This window comes from Lycium barbarum, chromosome 5, assembly GCF_019175385.1.
Source record: "Lycium barbarum isolate Lr01 chromosome 5, ASM1917538v2, whole genome shotgun sequence".
Lineage (NCBI taxonomy): Eukaryota > Viridiplantae > Streptophyta > Magnoliopsida > Solanales > Solanaceae > Lycium > Lycium barbarum.
In genome coordinates, this window is record NC_083341.1 from 82,789,546 (window position 1) to 82,805,045 (window position 15,500).

Here is a 15,500-nt window from a genome sequence, read left to right on the forward strand (position 1 = left end):
TATGATATTATGATCTGTGTATGGGGAAGGCGGCCAGGATGGCATATGATCTGATCTGATTCTGTCTGTCCACCGCGTCCCGTACTAAGAGGGCCGGGTTCTGTTACCGCGCCCCCAGACAGGGCCGGGATCTGTATGAATGTATGCGTGTGCTATCTATATTTATATAAGCACATGCCTCTGTATGATTCTGTATGACTCTGTACTACTCTGCATGCATAATTCTGTCCGACATACTTCTGTCTATCCGTCTGAAAGACGACTACGTCTGTATGTCCGTATGGATTTTGATTCTGTATGTCCGTATGGATTATGATTCTGCCCGTCTGTCCGTATTATGATTCCGTCTGTCTGTCCGAACCATAATTCTGTTTATTTGTATGGGACACGGTTCTGTATGTCTGTCTGGATCATGACTCTGTCCGTCAGTCTGATTTATGGTTCTGTTCGTTATATTTCTGTGACTCCGGTTCGGACTATGTTTATATCTGTTATGTTCTGCTTTACATACTCGGTACACTTTTCGTACTGACCCCCGTTCTTCGGGGGCTGCGCTACATACCCGCAGGTACAGACGCACCAGGTGATACGCCGCCAGCGTAGGTTTCTGACTCTGCTGTTTGAAGAGCTCCTTCGATCCGGAGCATATACTTTTGGTATATATCTTCTGTTCTTCCGTATGTTTTGTATGTATGGGAATTTTGGGTACGGCGGGGCCCTGTCCCGTCATATGATTCTGTATGTCTGTAGAGGCCTGTAGATAGATGTGTGGGTTACGGGTTTCGTCTGTGTGTTAGCCTTATCGGCTTATCTGTAAATGTCTGCATGTTCAGATATATATATATATATATATATATATATATATATATATATATATATATATGTTTGCGCGCGTGCCGTATCTGTATCGGCTTACTTCTGTAACATCTGTTTTAAAAAAAAAAAAAATGTATGATACGAAATTCGGTCAGGTAGGTATGTACGGGTACCTAGTTAGGGTACCAGTCGCGGCCCACGGGGTTGGGTCGTGACAATATTAAGGAAAATGACGGACAACTACCAGTGTTGTCATGAACAGTTGCCTTATGCATTGCTGGGATACCGAACAACGACTCGGACTTCAACAGGAGTAACTCCATACTTGCTTGTCTATGGCACTGAAGAAGTCATACCTGCTAAAGTAGAAATACCATCACTGAGGATAATTCAAGAAGTTGAGTTGGACAGCACAGAATGGGTCCTTAAACCGATACGAGAAACTGGCTCTAATTGATGAAACAAGGATGGTGGCTATATGTCACGGTCAATTGTACCGACAAAGAATTGGACGCGCCTTCAACAAGCGAGTAAGAGCTCGACTGTTCCAAATAAGGAAAATGGTATTCAAGAGAGTGTTTCCACACCTAAACGAGTACAAAAGAAAGTTTGCACCCAACTTGCAAGGACCATACATCGTCCGCAAGGTGCTCTCCGGAAGAACAGTGATACTAGCAGAAATGGATGGCTAAGAGCGGACCAAAGCAATCAATTGGGCCGCCATCAAGCGGTACTACACGTAAAGACACGCTTCTTAGTTGTATTAGTTATTTATTTGCTTGTAACAGTTGTTTCATTACTTGTAATCATTTTGTAATAGATAGAATAACCAAATGATTTCCTTGTAATATGAACTATATAATGACCTGACTTCCCCATAGTGGGATACATTGGCAGTCCATTTGGGACCCGGTCACATTATTAGTAAAAACCAAAACCCAATTGCTTTATTTCGAACTACGTTTGACCTGATTCCTGCTGCGACAGGATATGTAGGCGCTCTTTGAGCTCGGTCGTACCAAACAAAAAAAAAACCAAGAAACCCATAGGAAGTTACCGAGATAAGAGCTCGAAGAGAAGTCGAAATCGGCTCAAGAATTTGCCACACATACCCAACAAGTCCGGCCCAAGAGTCATACAATCCAGCACCTCAAACTGGGGCACAAATTTTGTTATCCTCTCAAAAAAATTTCCCTCAATAGTTCACACCTGAGAGAAAATAGACTCAAAACCCTAAACTGGGGCAGAAATTTTGAGAGGGTCTCTAAATTTCTTACATCAAAATTCAACGCGAGTTCGCCGAAGCAAGATTTAAACTGTGGCAGAATTTTTGAGAAGGTCTCAAAAATTCCACACAAGGGAGTTGCAGCTTCAACCATGAGATGCAGCAAAGGGCGAAAGAGTCCTCATTTTGATGTGCATGTCATGACCACCAATTTAGACAGTTTTCAAAATTTACATTTTATCTTTTATGAACAAATTACGAAAACTTTTGATCAACAAATATATATATATATATATATATATATATATATATATATATATATATATATATATATATTGCTTTAAGATAAATTCATCTTTTCAAACTACCAAACCCGAAAGGATCGGGCCCAAGGAAGAAAGACCAAGCCAACAAAGCCAAGACACAATTGAAGACAACAACATGGATTAATTTTATAGGAAACTAACAATTTTCAGATGTAGGTCTCTAGTGTCGTCAGGAGGACGACCATTCATCTAACTTTATTTGTTCATAACATATAAAGGAAGCTTATCAATGGAAGATCCAAACCACAATATATCCGCAAAGGGCTGTAAAAGGGATTGAAATGCCACAAGGGCAAACATCTAGCGAGAAAGGGCTAACAAAGGACTAAAATGCCACAAGGTTAAACATTTTGCCGGAAAGGGCTGATGAGGCGTCAAAATGCCACAAGGGTAAATATCTAGCCACAAGAGCTACACGGGACGAACTCCACAAGGGAAAACATCAGGCCAAAGGGGCCATAATCAATATAAAGCACGAAAGAAAGACGATTTACCAAGAGTGCCATTCACATCAAACTGCCGAGAGGGCCATTCTGTAACGACCCGTTTGGTCGTTTAGCACCTGTGAACTCATTTTCGATAAAATACCCTTTTTGTAGTTTAAAAGGATATTCTTGACTTGTGGGGATAGGGGCACGGTGATATAATTGATGGGTAATTTTTGGGAATATATCTATTTAATGAGTATGAATAGTTTATTCATAGGAATATTATTTGCACCCATACAAGGAATAAGTTGGTAAATAAAGTATTTGACGGAATGATAAAAAAAATAATTATAAGTACAAAATGTGGTAAAGTGAGTAAGTTATTAAGTTTATGTAATAAGACCGATAGTTTTTATTTTTTTTTATATATAGTGGATCTTCGAGTAATTTCAGCATTTTAGAGTTTTCTATTTTATGGGTTCATATAACTACGTGTGCCTTGATAATATTTATAGATGTAGTACTTGAATGCATGTAGATAATTTATGTAGAAGCATAAATTAAACACATCCTACACTAGCAGTAATTGTACATTGGGTACACTCCACTTTACCTAATAATTAAGTGTGGACTTTTAGGTTAGACTAAGTGATTGTTTAGTGGGCCCCAAGCAATGCCCATTTTCAAGGAAGAGAACATAGCACGTACATGGATTACAAAGGCATTATTGTTTCATTCACCCAAACCAAACACAAACCCTAAGCATCTAAGTGACAGCAATAACTGAAGGGTTATTTCCCCCGTGAATCAAACCTTGCAGTGGCAGGTATTCTCTTTTACAATTGCTCCTTTCACATAAATAAATTAATGAATATTCACAAATGATGAATACCACTACTTGAGTTGTGAGACGGAGATATGGCCACTGTTAATTTGACTTTGCGGGAGTGAATTGACAAATAGAAAGGGGTCTCCTTTATTACGAAAACAATTTTCTGTTTAGCCAAAAGATCAATTAGGTCCCTTTTCATTTTTAGATAAATAAAATACATTGGAAATTGTGTTTGGCTGGGGTAGTGTTGCTCAAGAACTGCATATAACGTGCAAAGTGTGATTAATAAACTTAAGGAGTAATAATGGGCATATGATGATCTAATCATTGAGCACTACTACTAAATGATGCAAGTCATATTGTGTGATTTTTCATTATTGTAACAGACCAATGTCATCTCATATTTCACTCCTTACTCTACTGCCAAGATACGTTAGTTTCCTTTTCTCTTTTTGTATATCCGAATATCCCTAAGTTAAATTTATCTACAATAGAATAGATAAGTTTGCATTAAAGATTGAAATTGACGAATTGCATAAAAATATATAATCCTTAGGTTATGGGTGATATGATTTTTCAATAAAATATCAGTTCTGCCCTTGTGGGTCCGTGGTCACTTTTTAAGGTCGTTTTTGGGTTTCGGATACAAGTATAGCAGTGTGGGTGTCCTTAGATTTTTATTCTAACGTAGATCGCATATTTGATAGATCTCGATCGTTCAGAGGATCTACGCAAAGGGAAGGCTTTGGTTTGATTGTTCGTGGCACTTGTTCGGCATTGAGGTAGGTTACGGTCTACTTTAGTTAGACTCTGATTAGAGAATCGTATGTAGTTGTAGAAAGTGACAGGGATAGCATGATAGGCCTTCGGGCAGGACGTGGAGGTGAACTCCAATTAGGCTGGTTTTGTCAGCTGTTATGTGGGCTTGTCGCTAAATATGTTATTTATGTGATTATCACTGGTTTGTATCTCCGTCACATACTAGTTCACTCATCACACGAAAAATAATGGTAATATTGATAATTGAACAGTGGACAGTAATACGACTTGTACTTGTTGATTTATATTGTGATATTGTTGGGACTGATATCGTGCATGGCATGCCTTCCATATTATTGTTGTGATGATTGGTGAGGTCAGTGATTGAGAGACTCCGAGGTCTTTGCCGGAGATTGAGAGTGATTAATAGGCTCCGAGGTTTCTACCGGAGAGCACGAGTGGTACATGGACTTCGCGGGTCCCCCATGGGTCATGGCTTTGAGGCACTGCCCTTAGCATGTGTGTACGAGAGTGGAGTGAGAGAGGTGACTACTGCATTGCATTGCATTCATCCACTCATATATTTGACTGATCATTTGGTGAATTATATTTGTCTTGGTTGATTTCCTGATTCCTTTACACTTTACTTGTATATGATACGTAACCATACCTATTTGCTCTATATGCTACTTGTTGTTTCAACTTCTTCATGCGTTATCTAATCATTGTCGGCCTATGATGCTTACCGGTACAAGTGTTGTACTGATACTGCTCTTGCTGCACTTTTGTTGAGTGCAGAGTACGATCCAGGTTCCAGTTCTACACCCCGTGGCTGATACGCGAGGGTGACATCTTTCAGTCATTCAGGATGGGCTACTTGGTCATCCGTGGCCCCTGAAGGACCTCCTCTATTTATTTCTGTTTTTGTATTCGACAGACAATATGTAGCCTTTGGGTATTTTCAGACTTCTATTCCATACTATATTAGCGCTCTTGTACCCTTTGACCAGATTTTGGGGTTGTCGTGACATTTCTAGTTTGATAAGTATTTAAGACTTGATAACTTATTCTTATTTAATTTTCCGCTTATTTAACTAGTTTTTAGTAATGTGGTTCGCCTACTTAGAGGGATAGTGTAGTTGCCACCGCGTCTCGCGAATTGGGTCGTGACAAAGTTGGTATCAGAGCTTCTAGGTTTATTGGTCTAATGAGTACAAGAGCAATGTCTAGTAGAGTCTTGCGGATTGGTACGTAGATGTCCGTACCCATCCTCGAGAGGCTATAGGACACCTAGGAAACACTCCACTTCTTTTTCTCTTTTCGTGCTAGTTCAATCCGATTGGTATCTGGTTTATTCCTTTCGTGCGAGATTGTTCAGATTGGTATCTTAACCTCATTTCTATGTTCTCTCACAGATGGTGAGGACGCGATTGACTGTTACTGGAGACCAGGAGCCTTCATCTGCACCTACACCCGTACCCGCATCCATACCAGTGGCCCGAGCAGTTGTCCGTGGGCGAGGTAGGGGACGTGGCAGGGGACGGGGCAGGGGCAGGGGCAGGGGCAGGGGCAGAGGCCGTGCAGCTATTCCAGATAGGAACCAAGCACCAGCACCTGCTCAGGACCCTGACATAGAGTTGACTCCGGAGCTTGACGACATTCCGGAGGAGGAGATTAAGGATGCTGAGGCAAGACCTGGGGTCGCTGCTACTCCTGATTTTCACGAGGCTGTGTTTCGGGTGTTGGGGTACTTTGACAGTTTGGCTCAGGCGGGCATGATCCCAGTTTCTCCAGATGGCTCACAGACTAGAGTGGGAGGTCATACTCTCGATGCTACAGTTGCTCCAGGATTTCGGACATCGAGGGTATTGCCGGCAGCAGCAGTGGCTCCCCGTATTGATACTACTTGTCACGACCCAGCCCCGTGGGCCGCGACTGGTGTCCTTCTGGGACACCCCAAACGAACTCACACCCAAACCATCGTAATCAGACTCGTCCAAACTCAACGTACGTTATTCGAACTCATCATCGCAATCAGACACTTACTGAACACTTATCCTAGCAGTCGCCCGTACAGATCAGACAAATCACAAATCAGAAGGAAGGCGGAATGTACATCACCAAATTTCACACACACACATCAGAAGGGTGGCGGAATGCACATCGCCCCCAAATGCATACACATACATACAAACTCAGAGGCCGACTTGGCCATAGTAGTGTACGGGCCACTTAAGATCGTAAAACAGACTCACATGCAACCACACCGGACCCACGACCCACAAATCTGACTACAGGCCTCTAGACAAAACAGAACATAAGAACATAGGACGGGATAGGGCCCCGCCGTACCCACTCATCCAAATATACAGAATACAGACACAACAAAAGATATGTACCAAAGTAGGCTCCGGATCAAAGGGGAGCTCTCCAACACAGCAGAATGAGTAGCCTAAACTGGAGGACCACCCAAACGAGCTTCTATACCTGCGGGCATGAAACAAAGCCCCCGAAGAAAACGGGGGTCAGTACGGGAGAAGTACTGAGTATGTAAAGCAGAAGGTACAGGAATCACAAACACAGCTGGAGTCAGAAAGAACAAACACACCGACATCGCAAACAAAGCAAACCTGTGCGGGAGGCGAACGTACAAATGCAAATCAAATCATGTAAAGGGTTTAAGAACGTGGTCACCCCCCCCGACGCTGGTGCCACAACACATCATAACTCCAGAAGTTTTCAAATCTCCGTACAATCTCCAGACACATCATATCACATACACATCATATCATCAGAACATATCAAATGCCATATCACATCATAACTCCATAAGCGGTAACCGGCCCTATGGCGAGGCCTCGGAAACCGTAACACATCATAACTCCCGAATATATTTTAGCGCGCACGATCACAAAGTCGGCCCGGGTACCGACGAACGAAGTCATAGCAGACAGCACGAACAGAGTAGTGCAGAAACCATATGCATATCAAAAATAAATTTGTCGGACTCAACATATAGTTTACGTATAGGTATATACTGACGCCAGAAGGCTCGGAGCAGGAATCAGATTGATCAAAGTTTATGTGTAAAAGTTACGGAGTTCCAAACTGCCAAGTCCTCAAGAAAAAGCGTTCATAAGTCATTTTTCGAAAATCTCACATCATTCAGAGGGGAAAACGTACATTAATGGCATAGGAAGTTTCAAACGCATCCTTGGTCATAAACAGACGGTCGCAGATTATAACGGACACGAACGGACCAAACAAACCGAATAAGGGGAGCCTCGGGGCTCGCGGGCCCACCTCGGGTCAAATTGAGGCGGCGGACACAAATCACAGACTTTCGGCTCCATAGAGCCATCTACGAAAGTTTCGGAGAGTTTCGAACACAACAGCACAAGTTATGGATGTACGAACATTCTTTTAACCAAATGCGACTAAAAGGGTTCAATCGCGCTGAGTGAACAGTGCTCGAACTTGAACTTTGATTTCCAAGAGCAGGGTTATTCCCGAGGGGCCGATCTTAACCTAGTATGTCTAGGACATGCCAAAAGAATGATAGGTAGGCTTTACATACCTGGTTGGCGCCTTACGCTCCTCAAATCGCAATTCCCGTTTCGTCCAGAAACTGCAAATGGTCACTTTTACCAGTTACTATTCATAAGAATTAACATTTTAGTCTTTGGGCTATATTTGGCTACCGAAATTTCGGCAGCACTTCCCCTATAAATCTAACACCCCCGAGACTTAGCTCGGCTCAAAATACAACGACAACAACAGCCCAAACATCATTAAACCATACAAACCACAATCATACTACATTAACTTCAAAATTTCACTTTAATACATAAGTTGGCAAATTCTTGATTCAACTTCAAAATTCCAAATCTATTTCCATATTAGTCCATTCATTCACTCATTCCCAATTATTCAAACACACTACATACAAGTTCCAAATCAGACGTATGAGATCATATCTATTTCCAATTTTCATTCAAAACACCAAAAGTTACGACGAACGTTCTAACTTGCGTCGTTTCATTCCAAATTCGTTATCATCAACCATAAATCTTATTTAAGGTCTTTAGTGTCATAGATATACTATGATATACACAAATATACCAAATGTATACGCTTTCCGATAACGTCCGAAATTATTTTCTAACACCAACTCAATTCTTTAATCAATCCTTTACAACATAAAGATCACAACAACACATTATTCAAACTAAACAAGATAAAATTCTTATGCCTTGCACCTCATCCCCTCACGGCCAAACACACCCTTTATACACACACACACCATGCACAAACACAACACCATCCCACAATCCTCATGCAACATCAATCACTATCACATATATATCCATTTCATAATATTAAAACATAAAAATCTTACCTTTTTCTTGAATTTCCGACTTGTCGCAAACGTCGCTCTTTCTCCAAGCTACTTGTATCACGTCGGAGAGCGTCTTGAGTACTTCACAATTATGTAAAACTTGAGATTTTTGAATCAACAACAAAACTTGGATGATTTTTCTTTTTCTCCTAACCCTTTCGGCCGAGAGCCTTTATTTGATGCCCCTTGTCTTTTTTTTTTTTTTATTTGATCTTGATTCTAGATAATTCAAAGGGGTTACATGATATATATCCACTATGTTGATCATGTGCATGGCACATGATCATTTAACAAAGGGGCTTGGGCCATGAATATGGCCGGCAACCCCTAGTTACTTGGGCCACAATTTTTTTGTTCCATTTCTTGGCCCGATTCATTAAACGTCCCGTTTTGTAATTCCCGAACTAATTTCCAAAATTCCACATTTACCCTCGGCCTTCCCCGAGGTCTCGACATCAATGATTTCATAATCAACATGAGCATAGCAACTTGAATCAAAATATCTCCTCAACACACACAAGTCTTATTTATTTCTTGATTTCCCGTTATACGAAAATACGGGACATAACATTCTCCCCCCCCCTTAAGAACATTCATCCTCGAATGTTGAATCGACCTCATGGGTGTCGCACTACTCCGGGAGGGTTCTCTTGATAGTTGTCCTTCATTGATTTCTCCGACATGGTTTCTCTACCAATACCAGGGGTAGATTTCTCACGTCACCGATTCACATGGCTTTATAATACATTTCCTCATACCCTACGAAATCCCCAAACCCTGCACTATATTCTTGTAATGGTAAGACGCTTTCCAGACATCATCGTCAATATCATTTCCTTGTCACACTCCTGAGTTCCCTTACCACATCGTCGTAATCTCTCTTTACTTCATATCAGACACTTCATGCCAAACAGATTCAGAACTAAAACCGGACGGATTCATAATCAGAGGCAGACATACTCAACTTATGGCGGATGGGTTCGTAGGCGAAGTCAGAGGTACAAAAGTGGGTCAAACAAATCTGAGATCAGGGTCAGACATACAAAGGCGTATCAGACGAATTCGTAAGCAGAATCAAACACACGAAGGTATACCAAACAGATTCACAATCGAAATCAGACGTATGGGATCATATCGAACAGATCCGAAATCAGAAGCGAATATACAAAATTGTTTCATACAAAGTCGTGATCAGTCAAACCGGAGTGTATCAAACACACACGCGGTCAAAATCAAACGCACCGAAGCATATCAGACGGATTTATATCCAGAGTCAGACCCACAGAGGTGTGCCAAACAGAAACGGATTCAGAATCACAGAGGCGTACTAGGTAGAGCCTCATCGGAATTGGAAGTGCAGAAGCACCACAGATAGATTGTCAATTTAGGATCACATCATTCACATTAAGACTCCAATAATTCATGAGAATTTCCTTTTTATTTGCAAACTCACTCATCAGTCGTCACACAATTTACCTTGCGTCTTACGTATCGACTCCTTCAAAAATTCCAATTACTCACACTGCTTATCCTTTGTTTATCCCAACATTAGTTTCCGGGGTTCGGCTCTTAGCCCTCATAGGCAGCAAATGAGAATCATACACACACACATACACATACATATACACATACACACGTTTATTCATACCTTACTGGCGAACATCTCTGGCTGTTATTCAAATTCGTTCAATTTCCCAAGAGGTGTCGTCCCCTTTCCTTTTTGCCCAGTTAGTCCGCCTCGTTCCGCGCGACTCTCGAAAGGGCACTAATTACTTCACACACATCCTATTTGCCTTTGGTTACCCCAAGTTTTCATTTACCTTAATCATACTTACACTTGTGCAAAATTTTGCGTTACTTCCCAGGGGGTCACCCATCCCAGAATTGCTCTGGCTTGAGCACGCTTAACCCTGAAACTTTTACACATTTTGACGCGTTAGGGCTGATATAATTTCGCCAATTGCCTCGCACGACCTTTGTCACGTAATTTTAGGCCAAACGGGGTCTTAGCAAATTTTTTCGGAAATTTTTCGTAGCGGGTCCCACTCTGACCCAAAGAGGTCGTTTGCTTTTCTGGTGTGTGGTCTATCGTTCTAGCCTTCCAAATCCCATATATTTTCCTCCCACATGTACAGATAACTGCCTCGGATATTTTCATTAATTCAGATTCTTACCCTACCTTTACTGACACACACAAAAAGAATATCGCATAATACTGAGGTGCAAACCTACCATTGCACATATTCATTAAACAAAAGGGGTTAGTAGTATACCTGGGTCTGTGTCTGGGGGTGCCTCTGGGTCCCGACGACCGGTCAAAGCATAGATGCGGTTCGAGGGACCGCTAGAATCTGAACCCCCACCACGGCCTCTACCGCGGCCCGCTGGTGCTGGCGTACCTCGCCCCGTAGAGCGCGTGGCCGAAGGGGTAGATGACGAACCCGCAACAGATCTCATCGGCGGTGCTGCGCTACCGGAACCGCCTGCCCACGGACAATCCCGCATGATATGGCCCTGGCGGCCGCAAGCAAAACAAGCCCCTGTGGCCCTGAAGCACTCACCTGGGTGCGATCTTCCACAATACGAACACTGGGGTATGGGTGGCCTAAACTGAGTGGGACCCCTGCTCGCCTGAGGACCTGGGGCTCTGGAACTCTGGTCTGCCCTGGACGGTCCTGCTCCCTCAAACCTCTTACCAACAGACTGTGTGTCCCGGCCTGACGGAGGAAAGTACCCGCTGGACTGATACTGCGGCTGCCCGCCCCGTGAATCTCCAGGATACCCCGCTGATCTGGCCCTCTTGGGCCGTCTCCCATCATACTCTCGGCTGGGCCGATCTGCTCGGTGCCGGTTCTCCATCCCCTGGGCGTAGGCTTGTAGACGGGCAATGTCCATATCTGTCTGCAATGATACCGCCATGCACCCGTCAATCAAGTAACGATCCAGCCCCATAACATACCTATGCATCCGATCTGTCATATCTGCCACCACGGCAGGGGCATACCGGGCCAGGGAATCAAACTCCAAATTATATTCACGGACGCTCCGACCCCTCTGCTGCAGATGCAAAAACCGATCAGCTCGCTCCCGTCGTAACTCTGGGGGCAGAAAGTGGCGGGTGAAAGCAGTCACAAACTGATCCCACATAGCTGGAGGAGCACCCTCACCCCGGGATAGCTCCCAAGTCTCATACCAATGCGCGGCAACATCCCGAAGTCTATGCGAAGCTAGCTCAACCGACTCGGTCTCTGACGCCCTGACCAAGTCTAATGCACGCCGCATCCCCCGAATGAAGTCATGGGGGTCCTCGTCGGGCTTAGACCCGAAAAACTCTGGAGGGCCGCATAACAAGAACTCCCGAACTCTCAGGCTTTCCCGCCTGTCCTCATCATCATCGTCCCTCCGCCCGCGCCTGCGAGCCTGTCCGGCTACAATCGTGGTCAGCAACTGTACAGCCTCCCTCAGGGTCCTATCCTCCGCCCCTGGCTGAGGAGCTGGAGTCTCAGGAGCGGGTACACGGACCTCTGGAGCTGCTGAAGGTCCCGCTCCAGGCTGTACTAATGGGGGTGTAGCAGACCCCTCAGAATGAGGTGTAACCTCAGGCAAATCATAAACACGAGCCCGAGTAGCCCGTTGTGCCTGACTGGTCTCTCCCACCTTCGCCTTGCCCTTCTGGGCCGCCGTTGCCTTCTTCGGAGGCATCACTGCAAACACAACAACGGGTCAGATCAGAATGACCCTAATAACACAGCTCTATCGCACGATCTAAGATTCCAAAGAAAGGGCAACACAACATCCTAGATGTCCTGTAGTTTCCTGTTTATAGATGTGGTGCACAACACATCGATAAACAAGACTCTACTAGACACGGCCTGTAGGCATTCCGAGGACAAACCGCTCTGATACCACTTTTGTCACGACCCAGCCCCGTGGGCCGCGACTGGTGTCCTTCTGGGACACCCCAAACGAACTCACACCCAAACCATCGTAATCAGACTCGTCCAAACTCAACGTACGTTATTCGAACTCATCATCGCAATCAGACACTTACTGAACACTTATCCTAGCAGTCGCCCGTACAGATCAGACAAATCACAAATCAGAAGGAAGGCGGAATGTACATCGCCAAATTTCACACACACACATCAGAAGGGTGGCGGAATGCACATCGCCCCCAAATGCATACACATACATACAAACTCAGAGGCCGACTTGGCCATAGTAGCGTACGGGCCACTTAAGATCGTAAAACAGACTCACATGCAACCACACCGGACCCACGACCCACAAATCTGACTACAGGCCTCTAGACAAAACAGAACATAAGAACATAGGACGGGACAGGGCCCCGCCGTACCCACTCATCCAAATATACAGAATACAGACACAACAAAAGATATGTACCAAAGTAGGCTCCGGATCAAAGGGGAGCTCTCCAACACAGCAGAATGAGTAGCCTAAACTGGAGGACCACCCAAACGAGCTTCTGTACCTGCGGGCATGAAACACAGCCCCCGAAGAAAACGGGGGTCAGTACGGGAGAAGTACTGAGTATGTAAAGCAGAAGGTACAGGAATCACAAACACAGCTGGAGTCAGAAAGAACAAACACACCGACATCGCAAACAAAGCAAACCTGTGCGGGAGGCGAACGTACAAATGCAAATCAAATCATGTACAGGGTTTAAGAACGTGGTCACCCCCCCGACGCTGGTGCCACAACACATCATAACTCCAGAAGTTTTCAAATCTCCGTACAATCTCCAGACACATCATATCACATACACATCATATCATCAGAACATATCAAATGCCATATCACATCATAACTCCATAAGCGGTAACCGGCCCTATGGCGAGGCCTCGGAAACCGTAACACATCATAACTCCCGAATATATTTTAGCGCGCACGATCACAAAGTCGGCCCGGGTACCGACGAACGAAGTCATAGCAGACAGCACGAACAGAGTAGTGCAGAAACCATATGCATATCAAAAATAAATTTGTCGGACTCAACATATAGTTTACGTATAGGTATATACTGACGCCAGAAGGCTCGGAGCAGGAATCAGATTGATCAAAGTTTATGTGTAAAAGTTACGGAGTTCCAAACTGCCAAGTCCTCAAGAAAAAGCGTTCATAAGTCATTTTTCAAAAATCTCACATCATTCAGAGGGGAAAACGTACATTAATGGCATAGGAAGTTTCAAACGCATCCTTGGTCATAAACAGACGGTCGCAGATTATAACGGACACGAACGGACCAAACAAACCGAATAAGGGGAGCCTCGGGGCTCGCGGGCCCACCTCGGGTCAAATTGAGGCGGCGGACACAAATCACAGACTTTCGGCTCCATAGAGCCATCTACGAAAGTTTCGGAGAGTTTCGGACACAACAGCACAAGTTATGGATGTACGAACATTCTTTTAACCAAATGCGACTAAAAGGGTTCAATCGCGCTGAGTGAACAGTGCTCGAACTTGAACTTCGATTTCCAAGAGCAGGGTTATTCCCGAGGGGCCGATCTTAACCTAGTATGTCTAGGACATGCCAAAAGAATGATAGGTAGGCTTTACATACCTGGTTGGCGCCTTACGGTCCTCAAATCGCAATTCCCGTTTCGTCCAGAAACTGCAAATGGTCACTTTTACCAGTTACTATTCATAAGAATTAACATTTTAGTCTTTGGGCTATATTTGGCTACCGAAATTTCGGCAGCACTTCCCCTATAAATCTAACACCCCCGAGACTTAGCTCGGCTTAAAATACAACGACAACAACAGCCCAAACATCATTAAACCATACAAACCACAATCATACTACATTAACTTCAAAATTTCACTTTAATACATAAGTTGGCAAATTCTTGATTCAACTTCAAAATTCCAAATCTATTTCCACATTAGTCCATTCATTCACTCATTCCCAATTATTCAAACACACTACATACAAGTTCCAAATCACATACAAACATCCCCAAAGTTCACTACTTTCCAATTTTCATTCAAAACACCAAAAGTTACGACGAACGTTCTAACTTGCGTCGTTTCATTCCAAATTCGTTATCATCAACCATAAATCTTATTTAAGGTCTTTAGTGTCATACATATACTATGATATACACAAATATACCAAATGTATACGCTTTCCGATAACGTCCGAAATTATTTTCTAACACCAACTCAATTCTTTAATCAATCCTTTACAACATAAAGATCACAACAACACATTATTCAAACTAAACAAGATAAAATTCTTATGCCTTGCACCTCATCCCCTCACGGCCAAACACACCCTTTATACACACACACACCATGCACAAACACAACACCATCCCACAATCCTCATGCAACATCAATCACTATCACATATATATCCATTTCATAATATTAAAACATAAAATTCTTACCTTTTTCTTGAATTTCCGACTTGTCGCAAACGTCGCTCTTTCTCCAAGCTACTTGTATCACGTCGGAGAGCGTCTTGAGTACTTCACAATTATGTAAAACTTGAGATTTTTGAATCAACAACAAAACTTGGATGATTTTTCTTTTTCTCCTAACCCTTTCGGCCGAGAGCCTTTATTTGATGCCCCTTCTCTTTTTTTTTTTTTTTTTTATTTGATCTTGATTCTAGATAATTCAAAGGGGTTACATGATATATATCCACTATGTTGATCATGTGCATGGCACATGATCATTTAACAAAGGGGCT

General features: G+C 43.4%; 1 pseudogene; it reads left to right on the plus strand.

Annotated features, from left to right (window-relative positions):
- The window catches only part of LOC132639538 (uncharacterized), a 66,300-nt pseudogene that overhangs the window by 7,422 nt on the left and 43,378 nt on the right, over nt 1-15,500 (plus strand).